Genomic DNA, 25,111 nt, shown 5'->3' with positions numbered 1-25,111 from the left:
GGCACCTCCACCAGATGTCAGATTGTAATGACGACAGTCCAGCGGTCAGGAAGACAGCAGCAAGAGTTGCAAACAAAGCTCTTTATTTGGGCTGACATGCGCCCGCAAAAGAACTTAACAGCACGGCAGCGGCATAAGCAGGAAACGCGTTCGTCAGTCGTCGAACTACGAATGCTGCCGCTCGCCGCATCGCTCAATTTAAAGCGGGCAAGGAAACTTTGAGATAACAGGTCAAGATCATCTACAGTAATCTGGAAAAACGTGGATGCAGCTCTTCATGGTTGTGATCAATGAACGTTAGCCTGGTCGCTTCTCGCGTCACGAACAAAAATGATAACGGCCGTTTTTTGCGGCCTTGAGCTCGAACGAACGAACGAACGGTGTCGACCGGTCGACCGGCGCACAATGCACACGCACACGCACGCACGCACGCACGCGCACACACACACACACACACACACACACACACACACACACACACACACACACACACACACACACACACACACACACACACACACACACACACACACACACACACACACACATGTATTAGAGATGCCAACAGCCACTGAAACCAAGGGACCGAGGGGATTTTTTTAATTTATTTACTTTTTGTGGTGTTGATCAATTTAGAAAATTACTGAATCTGTTATCGCTTAAAGATAATTGATTAGAAAAGCAGAAGAAAAAACAACCACATGCCGCCGGTGGGATCCGAACCCACGACACACACTCTCTGATGACACCCTTTGCTGACAGGTCCTGTACACGCCACTCGTGAGACGACAAGAAATGCTTATGCATTAAAACTGATTCGTTTCCTGGTGCCTTAATCCACTTGATCATCGCCGCAGTCTATCGCGTTGCCTGTTTTGATCTTCGGCTAAGGAGGAACCGGAACCCAGTGAAGTTTTCATTCATTCGTTCATTCATTTCACTCATTCATTTCTGTTACTTGCGATAGCCTAACACGATGTGCGTTTGGATACCGTCGTCTTTGTTATATTTCATCAATTCTTTCTGCGTCGGGAATGTTTTGAGAGTATACCAACAAGGAAACCTCGTTTTAAGGTTAGGAAAGGCGTAGTAAGAGCGCAATTTCTCAGAGGACGCCTTAACTGCACCGTGAGAGAATGCATGAAGATGCGAGTGAAATACAAAAGATAGAAGGTTTGGTTTGGTTTATTGGTGTGTAACGTCCCAAAGCGACCCAGGCCATGAGGGACGCCGTAGTGAAGGGCTCCGGAAATTTCGACAGCCCGGGGTTCTTTAACGTGCGCTGACATCGCACAGTACACGGGCCTCTAGAATTTCGCCTCCATCGAAATTCAGCTTCCGCGGCCGGATCGAACCCGCATCTTTCGGGTCAGCAGCAGCGCGCCGTAACCACTGAGCCACCGCGGCGGGGCAAAAGATAGAAGGAGGTGCCGGAGTACAGGAATCAGGATTATTTTGGGCCACCTGGTGTTCTTTACGTGCACTGACTTCACGCAGCCCAGAAGACTATTGCATTTCGCTTCCGTAAAAACATGGCTGCCGCGGTCGGGATTTCATTTTGAGTCCTAGGGCTCAACTTCCCAGCGGTTCAACCCCTGAGTAAGCGCGGCAAGCTCCGCTGTAGAACGGCCGAATGATATGGCGCTTCAAACAGTGAGAGGAATGTTGCGAAGGGAGCGAGAGAAATTTCCACCATCACACTGGCGTCGCTACAGGTGCCTCTGAGGGCAGCGAGAAGACAACGATCGCGATTTATTCGGAAACACAATTTTCCAGTTATTCAGCTCCTGCCCTCGATTACACACTGATATTCTTAGCTGAATTTTTTGCACTCGGATTGGTTCTTCACAAAATACCCTGGAATGTGTAGCAGGTCTCGCAGACAGCATCTGTTTTAATATCTTCCGAAACCCCAGAGAATGCTCTCTTGAGCTGCTTCCTTGGACTGACTTCACGCGAAGGCGCAATGGTTCACAAATATAACACTAGAAGTGCTACTGCGGGAACGTTTCACACTCTTGCGTGCCCCTGATGCCACCAACTCGATATTAACTGGCTTTGTAATTATAGTGGCAGAAAACGGCTAAATGTATGCCATGCTTAATGTCCATAATTCTCTTGTAGCAATCGTCTATATTCTTTGAGTCAGTTTCTTTCATTCCGGTTTGCACCTGTTCTAAAAATCTGCTAAAGGTTTCTTTCAGTTCAACTGTTTCTGTTCATTCGCCGCAACAAGGGCCAATTTGACACGGCGGCTCGATGAGGCGCAGGAAACGCTAGGCACAGGTGCACGTACAAAAGTAATAGGAACGCAAGGAATGGTGGTATTACTGCTGGCGTTTCTACATTAACGCCGCCAATCATGGGAAAACAAGGAAGCAAATGCAATTGTTTCATTATAAAAGCAATGACACGGTACCAGTCGCACTCACAGTGGACATCTGAATCGCGTAGCGAGGGAAGGGATGACGGAGGAGTGAGATGAGGGAAGAAGAACGAGGCATCCTAAGGAGCGGCTGCGGACAAATTCCGACCCCCTCCCCCCCTGAGGTCTTTAACTTGCACTTGCATACCACAGCACACAGGATTCCTTTGCATTTCGCCTCCACTAATACGCGGCCTCCATGGACGGGACTTGAGTGCCGCCACCTGGTGATCAGAAACCGAACGTCACGGCCACTCAGTACAGCTGGCGCTTGAAGAAAACAGTGCATTCTGACACCTGCGCCCTCCACGGGCTTCCTCGCTTGTCGTTCGTCTTCATTCTATGGACTGCGTAGGCAGCATCGTGCAGTTCTTATTGGATAGCTAGGCCACTCTCTCTGCTCCGCGCCACCCATCGCTGTGGCCATTGTTAGTGGCGTACCATCCGCAGGAAATGAAACGCAAACAAGACAACTGAGCCACAAACAGCAAAATAATAAGCTCTTAGCCAGGGGAAGCTTAGTAGTAGTGGAGGGTAATTTCATCTAGAAAGCGAGAAGACACTTCTTGGGAAGTGTTAATCAACCTCGCTTGTATCTGCTCTCCAAACTCTAATATATCGGTGTTTTTATGTAGGCACCTTAGTGTTCTTGTTCGCGTTTCATTGATTACTAATAGTACACGACTCGACGATGCTAAACGAGGGGTCACTATACCCGGCGGTGAGAGCTATCGGTGGGCGATCGGAACTTCCGCCGATTACCGCTTCCCGTGGGCAAGGGGTCGCCGTATCGCAAATCGTCGAGTTCGGGGCGACGTCCAGGGCGCTCCCCGCAACTCAAGGGCGACAGCACAAACGAACGTAGCGCATTGGAGCCGCTATATTGGGAAAGTGGCGCCATATTCAGTTTGGTGCAACGCGGCGGCAACACTGGTCAGTACAGTCTGCTGCAGCACTCCTGGACGGCTAGGTGGCTATTTGCATGCTCCCTATGATGGCGTTCTTTAGAATACGAAATCATTACGTGGCGTACGGTCGCGCGCTTTCGTTGTTTATTTGCACCCTGTTTGCGCGTCGTCGAGTACGCGACATCACACCTGTCTGCGCCGTTCCGCCGGAAAATCAACTTCATATCTCTCGGCGCTGTGTGTTTATTTCATCGCAAACATTCCTTCGGTACGGCTGCGGAGATAGCGGCGAGACTTTTACCGCTTTTGTAAAGTCTTCTGCGGCCTTCGCGAGCTTCCAATTTAGTTTCTACCAAGCTGAACATGTGATCGCTGCGTTGTAACCGTTGTATTCTCTTGTAAGACAGTAAGCAGTTCTGCAGTGGCTCATCATCTGTGTTCAATCTGTAATTGATTTTTTTTACTCTACTAACACCTGGGTGCCACGAGACACACCTATGACGAAGGCTCCGGTTCAGTTTCGACCACCTGTGGTTCATTGCCGTGCGGTGAAATGCGAGTACAGACTCGTGTGTGCGTTTCCTCTCCGTCGAAAAGTAGACTCCGCGGCCTGCACCGAATCCATGGGCTTGTACTCCGCAGCCTAATGTCGCTTTGCCTCTCCGCCAAGCCTAAACCGCAGAAGACATTCGCCCAAAGTGAACGTCTTTTATAAGCCTGAGCCCATGTAATCACAGACATTCGCGTGGTACTTATATCTTTTGTTCGGTGCCGTTAACCTGACATTTCAAGCAGAGCCGCAATGCCGTCGCTGTCAGTACATGCGGATTGGGATTTCGGAGTGTCTTCGCTGCGTCATGAAAGTGTTCGCGCATCATTGTGACTGCTGGCAGAACAATTGGCATTTATTTCCTGATTAATGGCTTCACTGATAATTGTGCGAGCAAGAACAGTGTTCGGACATGGCCATCACGGCTTCAAGCCAGCCTTTACCTGGCAAATGATGCGACTGGCACTGCAGAGGTCCTGCATTGCACAGTTATCTCGTACAAGAGTGGTGTATTTTTTTCAATGTGTAATTGCGACCTAACGAATGAACTTAATCTTAATCGGAATGGAAGAAACATGCAGCGGCGGACAACATTTTTGCATTCAAATACAATAAGGAAGGAACGTTGCATTAAGCTTTGTTACATTATTCTCGCTGACCGTCTTGTCCTGTATCAATGCCGGACGGGGCGAAACGCAATTTTTTTTAAAATAGCCCTATTAAGTTAGAAAAACGCTTTTTCGGCCAATTAATGTCCGCGGTGGAGTACATCAGAATACAGCTGGCACATGCTAACTATAGCGGGCTGGTTAAATAATAATGAATAGTTGACTTTTTACTATTACTCTTAGGCTCGTTAACTATTGAAAGGCGTGTAGCCCACCATAATTAATATTCATATCAGTTTTCAGAATTTCGAAAACGCGGGTACACTCGCCGGTGTGGCATAAGAAATTTTGGCTATTTCGATGAGTTACGTGCACTACAGAAGTTGCTTTGCCTGCAAGCTTCTCGAAAGTGCATGTATTTTGGCATGATGTCGGCAAAATTTGTTGGGCCACAACGCCGAGGGTACCCGCGTTTTCGAAATTCTAACAACTGATATGGATATTGCTCACGACAGGCTACACGCCCCTCTATGGTTTAGGATCCTAACAGTAAGGGTTAGAAACTAACTATTCAAAATTAGTTAACCAGCTTGCTAGTTAGCCCTTAGATACTCTGCGGAAAAAAGCGCTCTTCTAACTCAAAAAGCCTACTTTTAAAAATTGTGTGAACTCTGAGGTGGAACACCCGATATATGTATATATATATGTGTGTGTGTGTGTGTGTGTGTGTGTGTGTGTGTGTGTGTGTGTGTGTGTGTGTGTGTGTGTGTGTTTAATAAGGGAGTAATTACTCATTGACATCCACCCGAGCGCATCATACGGATACAAAGAAAGCTATACAGCTTTCTCAGAAACTTCGGAGTTAAAGAAAAATTCGTCCTGGTTCGGGGTTCGAACCCGGGACCACCGCTTCACCGGAGCACTCGCTCTACCAATTGAGCTCACCGGGACGGCAAGCTTATAGTAGGGCGAGAGCGAATTGATCAGTAACTCGAAGTAGGAACAGTGTTGACCAAATGTTTTAGGGGATTCCCCCAAGGTGGAGTAGATTTGTAATAAGGAAGTAATGACTCATTGACGTCCACCCGAGCGCACCCATATGGCAGCCGGATGGCTGCGCTCGGGTTGCCGTCTTATGCTCGGGTGGTGCTTATGTTTGCAACGCTGTCCCGAACAGGGTTCGGCGTTTTGAGGTGGTGGCGAGATACGCGCCAGGAACTGCTTATGCGTCATCGAAAGTAAGCGGGCGCTGGTTTTCAAGGAGGTGAAGCGCTGCTCGCATGGAGCGCTTTTTTACGCGAAACCTCGCCTCGAGCGATAGGCATGTGGCCGTGCCGGCGAACTTGCACCGTCACGCGCTGAAGCAGCGGTCGCCCTAGCGCCCATGCGAGAGCTGCTGGTGTATACCTCGGAACCATCGCAAAACGCCGAACCCCATTCGTTCGGGACAGCGTTGCAAAGATAAGCTATGTCTTTGCTTGATCGGTCGTCCGGGAGCGCTGAAACTGCTTCCCTATCACGTGGTTCTTTTTGTATTTCGCAGGCTTTCTTTTGAGGCAAATAAAAGAAGCTGTATCAGTGGTACTTGGTTGCAAATACGGCGACCAGTTATTTTTCTATGGGATCTACAATTCCTGCCTTCACACTTTCTTCCTAAAGACAATAATTAAAAAGTTAGTTAATCAGTCTCTGCTAATTAATTACGTTTGCATAATAAAAAAATACCGCAGACTAGGACAGGCGACTGGCAACAACCCTCAGTTGGTCTCACGAAGCTTGGACACTTCGTCTTTATTAAAACCTTGGTTACATTTAGCTGGGACACCCTGTATATATAGCACAAAAAAACTAACGTGCTTGGCTCCTAGAGGCGAAATGCGAAATTGAAAACGCTAGATTTATGGAAGCATATATTGCGAGTCGACGTTTCGGACAGAGCCTGCAATTAAACGATGCGGGAGAGAAGATCAGCTCAAAAGAAAAAAAAAACAAAATGCAAGAAAACGGAACTGGAAAGGAGTGAATAAGTGTCGTCGCCCGCCACCCACGTGTGGGATCGCGGGGAAAAAAGAAATCAAGCAGAACTTTTTTCTGGGCTGGTTCGTTCATTGTGACTAGAGTGAAGCAGCGCGAAAGAAGCCCGAAGGCGAAACGAAGGAGGGACATAAAAGAGCGCTTCACGTAACGAGGAGACGTAGAATTCTACGTTCAGAGCTGGGAGAAAAGGACAGAAAAAAAGGGCGGGAGGGAAGAATGGACGGTGGCTTGGGTCGCAACGCAGCGGCAGCGAGTAAAGTGCATAGAAACAGAGCGTGGCCGAAGCACAGAATAGATTTGAGACGCACTCACGTGTTGTCGACGTAAGCGAGTAAACAAAATAAAACGATACAAATGTGGAAAACGCGGGGTACTTCCCCTTATGGAACTCCTTCGGCACGATGAATCAAGGCGGGCAGAGTGGAATTTAACTAGAGACACGTGAGCTGTAGATGCTCACAAATGCACACACCCACAAAAACAAAAACAAAAAAGCCGTGTTGCGACCCGGGTAGCATGGCCGGACCGGTGATGGGACGAGGAGGATGGGAGACTGGGTTAGGAGGAAGGCAAAGAAAAGTATATAATTATTTACATTATTTACAAAAGAGCGACTGAGAGTGACTCTCAGTGGAAAGGAACTTCTTCGCCAACCGGAGCCGACGGGAGTTAACAGGCGTCTCCCTCGGCCACACTCACAGTCGAGTTAAATAGGGTTCGCATTCCCCAGATCCCTGACTGGGGAATAAAGTTCGAAGAGCACTGTCCAAATCGGATGGACAGAAGTGGACGCTGGTGTTACCACCCACGGCAGGGGCGATGCTGGCTGTTCCGCTCTCTCGCAGATCAGTCGATGGGAAGGGGTAAAGGCTCAGTAATCAAACACGGCTGGAAACGAATCTCCCGCAGTCTACCAGTAGGCGAATGAACGTGCTTCCCCGCCGGATGTCCAGAACACGAGACCTCTGTCGAGGACACAGCCGTCCTCAATTAACAGCAACAGCTTGACTGTGTGTAGCACCACTCCGTCGTCCGGCGACCCGAGGGTAGACTCGGCTTGAATGGCGCCGCCACGTCGCCGCTGCTTCCGCTGCTGTTTGCCGCTGTCAATGCCCTCGTGAGCCCCCTTCACATCTTCGGCCTTCGCCGCTGCTGCCGTGATGGTCACCTCCGCTCAAGGAAGTCCGCTGCCCTAATCCACTTAGGCTAGGAGGGGGCACATCAAGCACTACACTGCACCGCCGCCGTCGCGAGGTTGTCAGCCTTGTCGACTGTCTTCGGTTGCTGCTTGCTCGGGCCCACGTGGCCGGAAGTACGACCATGACAGCTCGTCCGCCGCCATGTAGAGGCCTCGAAAGGGGTTACAGCTCCTCGCTGTCCTCTGAAGAGGCCGCATCAACTAGGCAGGTCGTCTGTTTCCTGGGTGATCCATGGGTCGGTGTCTGCAGGCCAGCGGTCTCAGGTAGAGCATTAATGATCAAGTCTGCATAATGCCCCACCCCGGCAAGGCAAGAGCACCACCCCCTCCCTAGTCGTGCCAGGTAAAACAAAGAACAAGGTCTTAAGCTGTGCTGCTAGATTAACTCTCCTTTTGGCTCCCCCCTCCCCCTTAGGCGGTCTGGTTGGGTGAGCTGCGGACGTGACCTATGCGGGTGATTCACTGGCACCGTATCTTTCAATTTGGAATCAGGTTTTATGGTGGAAGAAATTACAGCTGCCGTTACGGTCCATAGACGCACGGCCCCAATAGATCAGTTGAGAGGATAGTAGAGCTGAACTACTATTCATGTAATCTCAAGCACTAATCTATACATAACAAACAACATACAGAACCAACCAACTGCAGCTATAGACCATTTCATCTAAGGCGCCGCCATTTTGGGGAGGTGGCGCCGTCTATGTTCTGTTCTTGTCCCTAGCGCCATGCTGGTGTGCGCGCGCGCATTTGTGCTGCGCCCACGGTGCAGTACGGCGGCGTCGCAAATTGGCGCTTCGGAGTTTCTGATTTTGTGTGTGTGTGTATGTGTGCGTGCGTGCGTGCGTGCGTGCGTGCGTGCGTGCGTGCGGGCGGGCGGGCGGGCGGGCGGGCGGGCGGGCGCGCTAGAAAAGCGCCTGGGTGACGGGAAAAGCTTTTCGAGAAACACTGCCACGGTTTGTTTTAATGATGTCCGGAACTTCATCGGATTATGGGGCAGGAGGCACTTCCACCGTCGTTCCGATGATTGACCCAGGCAAACGAAATTTGTTTACGAGTCGTTTGTTTCCTCTAGTGCACAGCAACGGCCGCACCGCTATCTACGACGGTGGTCGAAGAAGCGACACAGGCAGCCGCCAAGCTTCTTTTATGCGATCCGAATGAGTTCGATAGACTACGATTACCAGTCAGCATAACAAAGTCACTTCATCAATGTTTACGTTAGCCGCACTTCACTTTTGCTTAAGTGTGCGTGGTGCGCAGACGCGAACTGTATTGTTGGACCACTCACGGTGATGAATTTCTTTCGTGGAAGCTGACCCGTACACACTTCACACATTTAGGCAGGTACTACAGTGCACTTCTCAGCGAGGTACGCGTCGTGCCAGATTCAGGCGTTTTATGCCTGGTGTCCTCTGTGCGTTTCAGCTGGTTACCACTTCGAGATAAATGCTCGCCTACGAGCAGGTCTAGGTGGTAGGTGCGAGAATGTTTACTAAGCTAGAGCGCGCAGGCACCGAACGAAAGCACTGTCTACGCTAGCTGACCTCGCGTATGTCACCATTGCTTGCTTGGGGGCCACCGAGCGAGCGCGAGCAATGGTCGTTCTCGCTGCCCCGCCACTCTTTTTCGCGTACGTGTCCACTCTTCACTCGTCGAAAGTGAAGTGTTGCGGCCCTAAATAAATGTCCGCACTAAACAGAGAAAGTTAGATGAGAGGTTGCATGGGTATTTGCCACGCGGCAAAAGAAATTCGCCACGCCACCCGCAGCTCGATTTTGCTTTGGTGAGCAAGCGCGTTTGCGGTCGTCGTTAAGCACGCTACGCGTCTTCAAACAAGTTTTGCAGACTTAGGTATCTTGACGACTGGTGCAGTGAGCACGCTCTTTTGCTTCTGCCAAGGCCCGGTTGTTCGCGGTAACAACACTGCTGCAACCACACTGCTTACTCGGCAGTGCTGTAATATCGCATATCATTTGCTGTCATATTTATCATCCAACAAAAACTTCGGAGAGGTCTTTGTTCTGCTTATCTGAGCTATCTACTTCCACTGCTCAGATTTTGTGACCATCATATTTGTCTGCAGGTCACAAGCTGTACAGGCATCCAAGTGTTGTCACTGACTGAAGTGGCCACACGTCCGGATGCCACACATCATTTTTTATTTGCTGGAGAAGGAAGCATGTGACATTAAGGAGGCACAAAATCTTCTCTGTTAATGCTAGCCAGCCAAAGACATCGCTCGCCTTCATCTGACGGAAAGCGGTGCAGATGGAACAGGTCGCAGCCGCACTGACGCCGCGGCTGTTCATGCTGTGCACATGGCTCTGCGGCTAGTTTTTTCCGCTTGCGGTAGTTGTTGGTGCAGCCAACAACAGCGCAGAGGTATCCTGATGACCTCGGCTCACGATTCATGTTCATAGTCAGCGTGAAAACACGTAAAAGCTGTTTTCTCGTGCAAAAGACAGCAGGACACGAACGTCACTCAACGCGTAGCTCGCCGCCCGCGCATACCAGGAGGAGAGAAGCAGGAGAAGCGGCGGCGCGCGCGCGCCGGTTCGAGGCTATTGTCCTCCTGGCGCCGAAAACGGTCTATACATTACGAAACCTCAAAGGCTGTCATAAAAAAAATCTCTTTTACACAGAGATTTAACAAGCGTCTTTAAGCTACATTACTCGAGCCAGAAATAAAAGCTCAAAACATCGTTTAGGGTGTTCTACAAGAGTGAATGGATAATAAAAAAAACAAACCGCAAATACAAGACACATGTATTCCTGGAATACCCCTACTTCAGCCGCGCCCGGCGTGGTCGGGCGGCTGTTCTACCAGCTAACGTTTCCCAAAAGCTGCAGGGCTGATTAGTTCCGTCTCTTTGCGACTGGCGTGCAAAGCCTGGGCAGCGCTGGAAAAGTTTTACGCGAGAGGGGTGCTTCCTCCTGTCTAGGCTCCCTGCATGTCTCGTCTTTATCTGACCCTCGCGCGCTCTGCGGCGCCCTTGATGGTGGTGACGATGGCTTTTCAAGTAAGGCACAAAAAATATTACTTTTCGCGCTTCAAAGCTTTAATGTTCAGTTAATGTACAGTAGATTCCAAACTGCAAGCAATTTTTTATGATTATCAAGGAGCTTTGTGCAATATTGGCGATTACAAAAAAGGCTTCGCAAGACGAGACAAGCCAGGAGCAGTACTTCACTTTTTGAAGCATCATGCTGACCCACGGCGATAACGTTTCTAGTTTCTGCGCATCTGACACAATCTGATTGGCAAAAAGTGGTGGCGACATACATGCGCAAATAAGTTTACATGAACAAGAGGGCAAAAAATAATTAGCTGCGTTCAACAAAACGCCATTTTTATTGCCGACGTTGTATTCTAATTTCGAAACGCTGCTACCGAGGCTATACACTTCGCCCCTCGGGAAAAGTGAAGTGAGTTCCCCAAACTCACTTCTTGCCGAGTGCGTTCAGCAGCGAGTGTCACTAAAGTTCATCGTGTGACACGATGCGAATGACACTACAGGCGAGTGTCACTCGTTCAAAATGACACTAAACTTGCTCGTCTGACAGGGGTTTAGTCGATCTGGTCTTCACGCGACTCCTGTGAGCTCTTGAGTGCCGCGGTGGCAACTCGGAGAAGTTACGCGCGGTCCTGAATTGCAAGCTGACAAAAGCAGCTTTTAGCCCAGGTGTCCCACCAGAATTTTTTTTTCTGGAAATAAACTGAAACTGAAACTGAAAAGCCCAACCTGCACTTTTTGCTTTGCGACACCACACAATTCGGTTTTCGTTGCACGGCGCCGCTTTTTGGAAGCTGCCCCAGCGGATCTGTTGCGCGCGCCTTCTGTTATCGCGGTGCCGTCACGTGTTAAGCTGCCGGCCCACGGCGCAGCGTCAAAAGCTGACTCAGTAATTCCCGGAGGCTCGTAGTAGTAGTAGTGGATTTTATTTTGCATTGAATATGGAAGGTAAAAGAATTTTTTCTACCCCGGCATCTGCTATCGCTGCTGGAAGCACCTGAGCTGGGGCAGCGGAATTAAAGGATAGCAGGCAGTGTGTAGAAGTGAAAAGAAAGAGGGGAGGGGATAGTAGAAAGGACAGAGGGAGAAGTACACTGATAATAATTGTTTACATATATGTTAGGAGAAGGTAAGTGACGCCAACCAAGTAAAATACAGGAAAAACACGACGTTTCGGGACCGGCTCGGCCCCTTCTTCACGGTGTGACTACGGGCGAGCGCAGCTTGGCTTTTTAAGCCCCTGTGTGGAGGACCTGCGGGTCAATGGCCGCAGCCCATGGACGTAGGATGAGGGGAGAGTCCCCAGGGAACGATTAACATTCTCTCGTGTTTGCTGTATGTGCCACGACTCGAGTAGAAGCCTCCTGCGTGGGTTAGCTTCCGTTTCCAATACAATGGTACTGTCGAAGTCAATTGGGTGGTCACACCCTTCACAGTGTTCGGCCACGGCGCTGCGTTGACGATTCATGTGACGGACGTCCGCTTTGTGTTGGTTCATCCTTTCCGCGAAGTTCTTCGTTTCCCCTATGTACGACGCCGGGCAGACGGAACACGGAATTTTGTACACGACGCCCTGGGCCTTTTCTCTGGGCTGCCGGTTTTTTGGGCGGGGGAGAAGGCGACCGATAGTGCTGGTCGGTTTGTGCGTTGTCAGCACCCCTTCTTTTCCGAGAATGCGACCGAGCGTCTCGCTCACGCCTCTCACGTATATACATATATACATGATAAATATAAATATATACAGGTCGCACGCGCGGGAAGGTCTGGTAGAACACACGGAGACTCGTCGCGTGCGGAATTTTCCTCGCATAGCAAAACCACCTGAGTCCTGCTGGCAGTGCTAGGTGACAACCTCTCTAAAAATTCGGACGCCTCAGCGATTCTGTCTGTGCTTGGTTCGTTACACCCCTGTCACACGGGCGTTTCGAAGGCCCTCGAACCGATAGTCTATCGCCTCAAAGGCGATCGAGCGCTGCTACACGGGCGGTTTGGATAGCCATCGAGTCAATAGTATATCGAGCCAACGGAGCAACGCGGAACTCTATCGAGGTTTAGAGGGCCTTCGAGCATTGCCCAGTGTTGCTAGCATTGCTTCGAACGACAAACATGGCGGCGTCCTTCAAAGCCGGACCCCTCGCTTCGGACTGAATTCTCGTTGTTGCTTCCTTTTTCAGTCTGTTCACTGGTCATAAATGGGGCACCGGTCTTTCGCTTTGTCTCGCCTTGCCTATAAGAAAACGTATAAGTGATAAATTTGCTTTATTTTGTATTTAGAGTGACCATTCTGCCGCTGCTAGGCTTAAGAGGACAGTCCGTTTGTTGGCAGCAATAGTTCCCGTCCTGACAACCAGATGGCACCACTATAGGCTGTGTTTATTTTTGCTAAATGAGCAAAATGAGCAAAAAAAAAGCTAAATGAGCACCTTGCCACACTCACCACTCCCTCCTCCACCGCCCAGGTCGCCCCTTTGGCTGATCTTCTCGAAACCACCACACAGGCACACCACACTCGCTTGGTTCAGCTAGAGACATCGGTTCTGCAGATTCTTACCACCCTCCAAACACAATCCAAACAATTAGAATCCTTCACTTCTACGCTCCAATCCCTGCATGAGTCACTGCCCCCGGCCAAAAAGAAGGAACGCGTACCCTCACGAAGTTCTACCTCTACACTATCATAATGGTTTTTGGCGAGGGCCTCGAGATATTGCAGTGAAACTGCCGAAATCTGTGCCATAATAAGACCCCCCTCCACCAGTATCTACTCGCCCGCCCCTCCCTGCCCCATTTTCTCCTTCTCCAGGAAACCCGGACGGCCCGCACTGTCCCAGGCTACCGCGTCTACCATGCCGCTACGGCCACACCACTTGCGTCTATTTATGTACGTAGCGACGTGCTCGTGGAGCCACTTGATATCCCCTCCGTCCTTCTTAAATATTTAGTTGGTGTGGTCTATTACCACCCTTCTTCCCGCGTCTCACTCGCCCTTTTGTCTTTCTACAACCCCCCTGTTACCTCCTCTTTATTTTCCGCCCTGGGCAAGTTCCTTCACTCTCTTCCTTCTAACTCCCATCTCCTCTTTGGTGGCGACTTTAATGCCCCTCACACACTCTGGGCTACCCTCAAACCCGGCCGCCTCCTCCACTGTCTGGCCCAGGAACGCCACCTCACCCTTCTCAAAACTCCTGGCTCCCCTACTCGAGCGGGCACTGCCTCACAGCGCCCCACGACACCCGATCTCACTTTCTCTCGGGGTTCACTTTCATTTCACTGGCAAATGACAGCCGAAACTCTTCTCAGTGACCACTATCTTGTCCACATTTCCACCTCTCTTTCCCACATCCCTCGATGTCATCCGGTCACTCATACTGACTGGCACGCCTTCCGCGCTAATCTCGCCTCTGACTCCTTTCAATCCTACGACGACTGGACGTCGCGCATCACTGCAGCGCTCACGTCCAGTAGCCGTCGTGTTCGGTCTTGTCACCCAGTCCCAGACCCAGATCCTCACCTACTCCGTTTATGGCGTCGCCGTAAACGTCACAATGCCCAACTTTCTTCCCGGATCACTGCTCTGCGGGCCGAGATCGTCGCCCACTGCGCCTCACTCGAGCACACTCGTTGGAGTGCTCTTTGTGACCGTCTTGACTCTGCATTGCACTCGCCATCCACATGGTCTCTCTTCAAATCCCTCCTTGGCACTAAGCCTGCACTTGCTCCAACTTTAGCTAAAGCCCTCACTCAAGGAACTCCCTCCGATGTTTTTGATCAGCTCGCCTCTCTCTATCTCCCGCCCCCTCTGGCACCCTCCTACCCGGTGTACTGCGGTGGACCTAACCCCGATCTGGACCAATCCTTCACTCTCCGGGAGCTCGAATCGGCTCTGGCTCCTAATGCTACACGCTCGGCTCCCGGTGAGGATGCCATTACATACACCACACTTCGCAACCTTCCTGACTGCGCCAAAGAATTCCTCCTTAAAACCTACAATGATGCATGGGACAGCGGCTGCCTGCCCAGCTCCTGGACCTCCTCCCTCATTTCTATGATTCCAAAGCCGGGCAAACCTCCCTCTCTCTCTAACCTCCGCCCAATCTCCCTGACATCATGTGTTGGTAAGACCCTTGAGCGAATGGCCCTGACTCGCCTCTCTAATTTTCTCGAGACGAGGGAGTTCTTCCCTCATTCTCTCATCGGCTTCCGACGCCACGTCTGTGCACAGGACATGTTTCTGGTTCTCCAGCACACGTTTCTGTCACCTACCCCCACTCAAATTCACGCACTTGTGACCGTCGATGTTCGCAAGGCCTTCGACGGTGTTTGCCACGACCACATCCTTTCCCAACTCGCCTCCCTAGACTGTGGCTCCCGCATGTACTGTTATATCCGCTCATTCCTCTCTAAACGTGTCGCTCGCTTTCGAGTCGACACCTATCTGTCCGACCCCCACAACCTCACCCGAGGCACTCCTCAAGGTGCTGTTCTCTCTCCTACCCTTTTCAATCTTGCTATGGCCCCTCTCGCCTCCCAGCTAGCTGAAATTCCCGACCTGCATCATATATTTTACGCCGATGACATCACTCTCTGGTGTTCGTCTGGCTCTCCCGGTCACGTACAGGACACCCTGCAACGTGGCCTAGATCTCATCGACTCCTTTCTCACCACTGCTGGCCTCTCTCCTGCTCCTGAAAAATCCGAGCTCCTTCTCCTCAACCATTCCTCATACCAGCGCTCACACAACCAATTCGTCTCTCTCCACCTTTCTGGCTCTCCCATTCCTGTCGTCACGCAGTGCAAAGTTCTTGGCTTTCTTTTGCATGCAGCCAAGAACGTGCAAGCCCTCCACCGTGCTGTCACCACCTGCCACTCCGTAACTCGCCTCCTGCGGCGCGTGGTCACTCGGCGCTCAGGTCTCCACGAGGCTCATGCGTGCCGAGTTGCCCACGCGCTGGCCCTCAACAAGGTCTTGTACTTTGCACCCTACGTTTCCTTCAATCAGACTCAACTTAACGCTCTTGAGACTGCCCTTGTGGGCCTCTACAAGGCAGCTCTCAACCTCCCTATCACTACCTCTACTGCAAAGATCTTTGCAACAGGCCTCTTTCATCCTCTCCGTTCTCTGCTCTCTCTCCATCATGAGTCGCAGATTGCCCGGCTTTCCCTTACCCGTCAGGGTCAGTGGTTACTGACTCAAGCGGGTATCTCGCCCATTCCCTGCGCCCCGTTTACCTCTCCTATTCCCACCCCGGCTCCCAATCTTCGGATCCTCCCCCTTCCGTCCAACATGTCCCCCGTTCTGCACGCCGGCCGTCGTCATGCGGCCGCACAGCACAATTCCCCTCTCTTTGATACCCAGGGTGTAGCTTACACGGATGCCTCCTTCGTGGCTCCTCGAGGTTCCTGCGGCTACGCCCTGTACCACCCTCACCTCCTCGCTCCTGAAACTCACACCAGCGGGCCGTTTCTACGCCCTCCGGATGCATTGTCCCTCGAGGTCCTCGCCATTGCGCATGCCCTCCAGTCATTTGCCCTCCTTCCCTCTCTTCAAGAGTACACAGTCTATTCAGACTCACAAGCCGCTATACACCACATACAGAAACGCACCCTAACCCCTTCTCTTCAACAGGAGGTCGAACGAGCGGTCTCCGCATTGCAGCCTTCCATTGTTTTCCTCCGCTGGGTCCCTGGGCATTCAGGGATTGACGGCAATGAGCTGGCTCTTCAGCTCGCCCGTGACACACTTTTCCGGGCACCGTTGATCCCCTGGCCCAAGCCCTCGGAGGACGGTGGGAGACTCACCCTTCGCCGCACCATAAAAGAGGTCTACCTCGAGCTCCGCCTCGACAAACGCCTTTACCCTCTCCCTCATCCATCACTCACAGTGCCGGAGGCTCGCCTTCTTCGGCACATTCAAATGAATGCAATCATCACCCCGTCTCGCCTCTTTCTCTATCGCTATCGATCGGACCCTTCCTGTCCCAACTGCCCCTGTATCTATGCGGACCTTGCCCATTGCCTCTTCTATTGCCCGGCTGCTCAGCAGTCGGGTTCCTACCCCCCACCTTCTTTATCCATCACCACCTGGCTCGACTGGCTTGGCGCTGAAGGGGAGGAAGAACAGCGACTTCTGGTCGCCCAGGCGGTCGACATGCTCGGCCTGTAAATTTTGGCCGAATAAACGTCTTCTACTACTACTATTTTTGCGTCTGTGCTGGCCTACGCTGAACTGAATGCGGGAATGCGCTTGTGTTTAGCGTACGTAAACACGCATAAGCTTGTGGTTCGTAGACAGCGTAAATTTATGCTCTTTTTTGCACTGTATCTGCGTACGCCGCGAGCGGCGACGTGGTGTGCAAAACCGAGAAACAGCAGTGATGCGGCGGTTCCACCTCACCCCGGCGTCAACAAATGAGAACAGGTCCTAGTTTTTGCGGCGAGCGAAGCCGCTTCGCGCGCCGGATTTTTGGACAAGTGTGAACGCGCCTTATGACTGCAAAAAAATTATATTTCAGCATTTAGTTTGGTTTCGTAAAAATATTTTTATTTGCGCGAAACCAAACGTAGCGATTGTGGCGCCACACGAGCTCGGTGGAAGACGCGAAAACGATATCAATGGCCATTGAGATTTGCAGTGTAGGAGCACCACAACTCCCTCGAGTTCGATAACGATTGAAAATCTCGATGGCCCTCGACTCGATGGCCATTGAAACTGGCCGTGTGACGGGGGTATTACTCCCTGGGCTCAACTGGGCCGCGATCTCGTGGTCCTTGGAACGCGTCAGCTCGTGCACGGAGTGGTCGCCATAACTCAGGCCCCTCTTCTTTAGCTCGTCCTCCCAGCGGTTTGAAAAAAGGTAGGGACACTGCTCCGGCAAGGTCACTGACACCGCCGCTTCGGTATGCAGCACCCCAAACCGGCCCTCAATGGTGACGCACGCGACCGGCAGACAGACACTGCCCTCCTGGGCCACCTGCCGGATCCACGCGTTTTCCCCAGTGAAATCTTTTGGTGAAACGAACGAAGGGTGCATTACATTCATTGTGGCGGCGGAGTCGCGCAGGACGCGACACCGTCGCTCATTCTGTCCTTTCGCGCATGTACGGCTCTAGTAGGCGCATATTTTACTCGTCGAGAGCAGTGAGCGAAAAAACCAGCCTAGTCCTTCGACAGCCACTCGCGATATGCCCTGGCTCGTTACAGCGGAAACAGACTGCCGGTATAGGGAACCCAAGCTCAAGTTTGGGAGCGCGACGCCAGCGCCGCAGCGGCGAGCAGCGGAAACTCGGGGCGGCGCCGTAGCAGACGCCCTGCTAGCTTTGTGTGCACGTGCGACGGGAGAGTCGCGCGAGGCGCAATCTTCGCGCTGACAGACGTGGTCTCGGCGAAGCAAAAAGGAGGTAGTACGAAGGCCGTAATGTAAAAACCAAAGCGTATGTACACGGTGATCCACTCTTACCGCGAACACGCGAGTATGCGGCCGCGCTCTTCGGAGAGCCAGTGAGTCTGTCCCTACCATGCACGAAAAAAGTGACAGACGACGCGCAGGCAAGTCGCTCGCTGCTCGATTTTCCAGCCTTGCGACTGGGAGTCGCAAGCCGCTGAACTAATCGGCGAGACAGTGGAGCTTTTGGCAATGACGCCGTCCGCGGACAGTAGAGCTTTCGGCAACGACGTCGCCCGCGGCCACGCCGGGCGACGAGCTGCGCTGCTCCCTCGCTGCCGTAGTCGTCGCTAAGCCTAATCATTTCGCACCGATGCTGTGGCTGAGGGCACTTCGGAACTGGCCAGCGCTGTAATAAAGGTGCTACTCGCGTCACCGTTTTACTATGTTCACCGTCACATAATAAAACAAAGACGTGACCGATTTCCGTGATGCCTTTAACTGCGGAGCCAGGTGACAACAGGCGAGCAGCACTGGGCATCAGCAAAGCGGCTTTGGAAAAGAAATATGCTTGTATCGCAGTTATCGCTTCTACCAGCAGCTCGGTATTGGCCAACGATCCTCAAAAATGATTCATTTTTGACGTTGCTCTACTCCAGGGTTTGGTATGAACGCGAACAAACAATATTAGCGTATTTTTCTGACGGCGGCGGCAGGCAAACAGGTCGGCAGGCCGGCCCTAAAAAGCGCGCCGCTGTCGCTGTCATCATGACGCTTATACGACTGCGGTGCACATCAATACCGTCACGACATCCTCCTGGTCACCGTAGTGCATTGAGAATCGCACCGAGCGCGAGTGCAGGAGACGCGGTCAAAGCAGACGAAATTCTCGAAAGCGCGCAAGCAATGTTATTCCGGAGAGTTTTCGTTTCAAGCAAGAAGGCGACCCGGAGGTCGCACTTGCAAGTGTGAACAATGGTGGTCAAATGTTTAGGGGGTTCCCCCAAGGTGGAGTAGAATGTTGACGAACTGTTGCCTGGTCGCATGTCCTTTCGACTCGCACGTAAGTGAATCGCCCTGCGCATCGCATGCAACAACTGACAACTACGATCAACAAGTGTCTCGCTTTATTTCTCACAGCTGATAGTACTTCGCATATTTCGAGCATATAATTATACCGTGGACTTACCTCTAGTTGCATGTTATACAGTACGACGTTAATACTCACTCGAGAAACGCATTTTACAGTCAAATGGGCCTCCTCATCGTCGACCGTCTGCTCCACACAGTAGACGCGACTAATCAGTTTCCCCCCTTTAATTAAGTTTGCATTGCAGTACTGCGCGTCAGTCTGAACGATCTTATTGTGGCTCATGCAGGCGACACATCGCGACAGCGCGGGCGCGCGCACGTGCAAGGAAGCGCGCGTGCAAAGAAGCGTGGTGAAAGCAGCGCGAGCAGCGAGCAGCGCCCCAGTTTTTACTTTTCTCCCATAGATGGCGCTGCACATCAGGCGCAGCAGCGCCACCCGGCGATGCTTTGGGAGCCTATTCTCGCCTCGAAGGCTTTAGCACGATCCTTCTCTTTTTTTTCTTTGTCCGCGTCATTTCTACGGACGGAGTCTTTTTCGCGGTTCTCCTCATCTGCCCCTTTCTCTACCCTCGGCGGGGCCGCTCTATTCTCGTTCCGCACTGAGCGCCTCCCGAACTCCCTTTAGGGCTTTGTTGCTGCCCATAAGCTTTCCTTTCCTGTTTCGCGCCTGACCTGGAACTCTTCTGCGAGTTCGGCGGCGCGCTCTAAGCTTTTCTTTTCGGGCCTGTCTTGCACCTAGAGCCGCGTTTCCTCATTTAGACAATTGTAAAATTGTTCTAGACAGATTTCTGCCACAACTTTGTCACGGTCCTCATAAACCTCGGCGCCATTGAGCCATTCGATCAGATTTGCCTTAAGATAGTAGGCAAAATCTGGGAATGACTCAGACGGCCGCTTCCCCGTGGTTCTGAACCGTCGAAGGAAGGCGTCGTCTACCAGGCGGTACTTTTTCAGCAAGGTGGCTTTCACTTTACCGTAATCATCCGCCTTTTAGCCGAGCAAGCACGTCGGCAGCCTCACATGGCAGAACCGTCGAAAGGTATTGAGGCCAAGTTGGGCGAAGAAATTTATGGTTTTCGCACGTGCGCTCAAAGTTTACAATGAACAGCCCGACATCTTCGCCCATTTTGAAAGGTGACAGAAGGTCTTTCATTTTGGGCGGCTTCGATGACTGACTGCTCACAGCAGAGGCCGTGCCGGCATTTGCTGCTTCTGCCTGAGCTGCAGCTAGCTTCACCTCAAGTCGCTTCCTTTCTAGCTCCACCTCATCTTTCCTCTTTTGTTCCTCTAACTCCTCTTTTCTTATTCGCTCCTGCAATTCCAATTCTTCTTGTCTTTTTCGTTCCTCCAATTCCTCTTTTCTTTTTCGTTCCTCCAATTCCTCTTTTCTTTTTTGTTCCTGTAACTCCTCTTTTCTTTTTATTTCCTCCCAGTGCTCCACTATCTCCTCGTCCTCAAAACCGAGGTCCTCTATCGCACTGACAACCTGCAGTTTCTTCATTGTTTCCCCGCAATGAGTCCCTAATTCTCCAGATAAGGAGATCAGGTCCATCTTACGCAGCTTTCGCCAGTCCATGACTGCCCTTAAAGGTGCACTGAAGAGGATTCTGAACATGTCTTTTTGCCGCGGGAACTCGATCCACTCGTTCCTAGCATTCTTAGAAACAGTGACTTATTGCCCTGTGTGGCCGATTTCCCCAATTAAAACGAATTAACGTCCGGCTCCCGCCTTTTTTTTTTAATTCTGCCTCGTACGGTGGGCGGAGTCGACCAACGCGTGGAGCGCCTTTCACTCAGTCCCGTGGAGGCTTTGCTTTCGCTTTATTTTGTTTTTTAGGTTTCCATGAATAAATAGTTTCATTCGCAGATAATATAGCCGCAAAATAAGCCCGAAGAAATAAAAATACGCGCGGACTATTGGCTACTACGGACTACTACGTATTACTCCGTCGATGGCAGAGCGGCAAGCCGCCACGGGACTGGGTGAAAGGATCTCCACGCGTTGGTCGACTCCGCCCATCGTACGAGGCAGAATTAAAAAAAAGGCGGGAGCCGGACGTTAATTCGATTTAATTGGTGAAATCGGCCACACAGGGCAGTAAATCGCAATTTCTAAGAAAACTCGGAACGTGTAGATCGAGTTCACGCGGCAAAAAGACAAGTTCAGATTCCTCTTCAGTGCACCTTTAAGTGCTCGCTAATAATGTGATCGCTAGTCTCTTAAGGATGTTGGTGTGAAGCAAGGTTCAAATCCGAACAGGCTACTTCAACCAATGTGCACTACCAGGAAGAGCAGCACAAATTAAGACCTGGCAATACTCAAGGAGAGAAGGCAATGCACTCACCAAAACCGGAGCCAGGACACCACGCAGACGATCTCACCGCTGCCAACCAGTTGTTGCGACCCGGGTAGCATGGCCGAACCTATGATGGGACGAGGAGGATGGGAGACTGGGTTAGGAAGAAGGCAAGGAAATCTTTATACAATTATTTATATTATTTACAAAAGAGCCACTGGGAGTGACTCTCAGTGGAAGGGAACTTCTTCGCCAACTGGAGTCGACGGGAGTTAACAGGCGTCTCCCTCGGTCGCACTCAATGCCGAGTTAAATAGGGTTCGGATTCCCCAGATCCCTGACTGGGGAATAAGCTACGAAGAGCACTGTCCAAATCGGATGGACAGAAGTGGACGCTGGTGTTACCACCCACGGCAGGGGCGATGCTGGCTGTTCCGCTCTCGCAGCTCGGTCGATGGGAGGGGGTAAAGGATGCGTAATCAAACACGGCTGGAAATGAATCTCCCGCAGTCTACCAGCACGTGAACGAACGTGCTTCCCCGCCGGATGTCCAGATCGAACCAGCCAGAACACGAGACCTCTGTCGAGGACGCAGCCGTCCTCAATTAACAGCAACAGCTTGACTGTGCGTAGCACCACTCCGTCGTCCGGCGACCCGAGGGTAGACTCGGCTTGACTGGCGCCGCCACGTCGCCGCTGCTTCCGCTGCTGTTTGCCGCTCTCAATGCCCTCGTGAGCCCCCTTAGCATCTTCGGCCTTCGCCGCTGCTGCCGTGGTCACCTCCGCTCAAGGAAGTCCGCTGCCCTAATCCACTTAGGCTAAGAGGAGGGCATCACAAGCACTACACTGCACCGCCGCCGTCGCGAGGTTGTCGGCCTTGTCGACTGTCTTCGGTTGCTGCTTGCTCGGGCCCACGTGGCCGAAAGTACGATCATGACTGCCGGAAATGTACGCGACTTTATGGAAGAAAGTAGCGCGGGCCAGTATGAATGGCGGAAGTTGTTAATTAACCCTTTCAGCCCTGATTTTTTTTTTTGCTACTTCGGGAATTTTTCTAAACTGTTATTTTGCTTCACTGCCACCCAAAGAACACACTAGTGCAAAAAATTTCTCTAGAACTACCTTGGTTTTAAAGATGGCGCCGTGTCCTACATATAGGACACCAGGGCTTAGTGGTTGCAAGAACAAAAAAAGCAAAGTTTGACGTTACTCTTTATTTCAAGACTTTCACAAAAATTCAAATATTGAGAATAAACATGCTGGTTGCCTTGAGGTCAGCTAATACTGGACGTCGATTAATCCGTGTTAAAAGTTTTGAAACAGCTGGAATGAGTTCAGTGGATAAACCTTGATAAACGACGAAGTCGTAAGTAATCCTCGAGGCGGCGCACAGCATGAAAACTTTCACTTCCCACGTATTTGGTTTCCTTTTGATGTATTGTTTTATGTCTCGCTGTCCTTTAAAGGGGTAGAGACACCAAATTTTTGTGTTGTATCTCTGGGTTGAAAATAATGCGTAGCGATTCAGTGAGCATGCAACACCGTCTTAGAAGCATGAACTCGCATTATATAATTAATAATCGTATTATTTGTAGCCAACAGTTTCGGTTTCGGTTCGTAGTTGCCAGGTTTTGCCAGGCTCTTTCATGACGTCAAAAACCAGACAATGCGTTGTCACGTGGGTCCGGAAAGCCGTGACGTCGTGTAGGCATGTCGTCTGCTTGACACGCACGTGGTGCGCGTAAACACGGAGAGCCGGGCGGAGGGCAAGTCGAACAGCTCCGAGTCGGAAAGAAGAGTTTTATTTCGGCGAAGACACCGATTATGAGGAATCGCGGGATGACGCAGACGAGGAAGAAGACGCCGCGGTTCGAACCCCGACAACCACTTCATTTTTGATCCGCTGGCCAGCGATTCCGAAGAGGAGGCAGGCGTCAGGCCCGACGCAGCTCAGATTGTGCCAGCGAACACCGAGCGTGTAGGCAACGTCAAATGGTAAAGGCGCGTTCACACTACGCCGACGATCGGCCGATTTCAGTCTGGCGATGGTCGGCGGCAGCGATTTTCGTGCCGTCGGCGCGTCTGTCACACTGCGCAGACGCCGACCGAGCACCGGTCGTCGCCTGACGAGCGCATCGCCGTCGCGTCGCCGAGATAGCAGCCGTCGGCCGACCCGTGTGTCACACTCTGCCGACAACAGCGCCGACCTCACGCCGACGTTGTCCCATCCCGACAGCTCGACGCTGCTTCTTCGTGCGCGCTGCTCGTCTGCTAGCTCCGTTGATGAAGGCGTCGTGGAAATCGAACTTATCTTCTATTATGGGACGAGTTCGCACTAAAGCGATGTGAAGAGTAGGCCTTTTATTATAGCACAGTCGACTTCCAGAGCGCCGTCAACTGCGGAAGCGAGACCACCTAGGCCTAGCGACGATTAGGGCAGCCTGGGACCAGCGCGCAGTTCAGGCGCGTTCACACAGGCCGACGGGACCCCGAGGTCGACGCGACAGCGACGCCGACGATCGCGTCGGCCAACCTGGTCGTTCCCCGACTAGCCAGTCACACTGCACCGACGACGACGACGACGCCCCAACGACCAAGCGTCGTCCTAGTGTGACAACGCCGCCGACCAAAACGAGACCCGTTGGCCAACGACATATCGGTGGCCGAGCGAAAACATTCGCCGACCAAAAACAAGTAGCGAGCTCAGAGCGCGAAGTGCAATCATTATTTAGACAAATAATGCACGCGCAGCAACATTCATCAAGCCATATGGCCACTAGGCCGACGCGCCGCACTGATCGTCGCTTGCGAACTGCCGCCCCACTGCAAGCAGGGACACGGAGCGGTGAGCATCGCTGCGCCGCTCTACCCAAGCTCCGCCCGCAACCGGTGTCGCACTTCGCCGCCGTACAGCAGTCCCCCAGAAAGACTGCTCGAGCAGCGACAAAGCATGCCTGCTTATGTTTCGAGCTTTCGGCAACGGCATCGCTCGCGGGCGCTCCGGGCGACGAACTCTTCTGCTGCCTGGTTGCCGTGGTCGTCGCTAGGCCTATAGCCTCTTCCGCATCGAAGTCGCAGCGGCCGGCGCTTCGGAAGTCGCCTGCGCTATAATAAAAGGCCTACTCTACACATCGCTTTACTGTCAACAGCATCATCTCACAATAAAATAATAGTATGGTAAATCTCCACGACGTCTTCAGCAGCGAAGCGAGCGGGCGCCAGGCGAGCCGGACCGCAACGTCGGGCCAGCGGCAGCTGCGAGGCGGTTGTGGCGAAAAGTTTGCTCGTATCACAGTCGTTACCTTTGCCAGCAGCTCAGTATTCGTCAGCGATCCTCAAAAATGACACATTTTTCACATTTCTTATCCCAGGGTTTATATATTTACGTCAAGAACACACTTTAGCTCCTTTTTATGACGCCGGCGGACGGGATCCAGGCTGGCCGGCCGGCATGCTCGGCGTACTTCACGTTCGCACAAGAAAATACATAACATCCATGATACTAGAGAATGCTTCCTACATTAGAGCACGGGCAATATGCCTCTGCACAAGTGGATGTTTCGGCAACGACATCGCCTGCGGCAACGCCGGGCGTAAAGC

At 51.8% G+C, this 25,111-nt stretch overlaps 2 pseudogenes; both read right to left on the bottom strand.

Annotated features, from left to right (window-relative positions):
• LOC149357397 (uncharacterized) overlaps window positions 1-17,780 on the bottom strand; it is a 42,584-nt pseudogene extending 24,804 nt beyond the window's left edge.
• Window positions 17,781-19,631: 1,851 nt separating this feature from the next.
• LOC149357396 (uncharacterized) lies at window positions 19,632-20,790 on the bottom strand (annotated as a pseudogene).
• Between the last annotated feature and the right edge of the window lie 4,321 nt (window positions 20,791-25,111).

The sequence above is a fragment of the Amblyomma mixtum genome, chromosome 3, assembly GCF_055824585.1.
Source record: "Amblyomma mixtum isolate Tamu chromosome 3, ASM5582458v1, whole genome shotgun sequence".
NCBI classification, from domain to species: Eukaryota; Metazoa; Arthropoda; class Arachnida; order Ixodida; family Ixodidae; genus Amblyomma; species Amblyomma mixtum.
The sequence above is the reverse complement of the archived record's forward strand: the minus strand, read 5'-3'. Positions and strand labels throughout refer to the sequence as shown.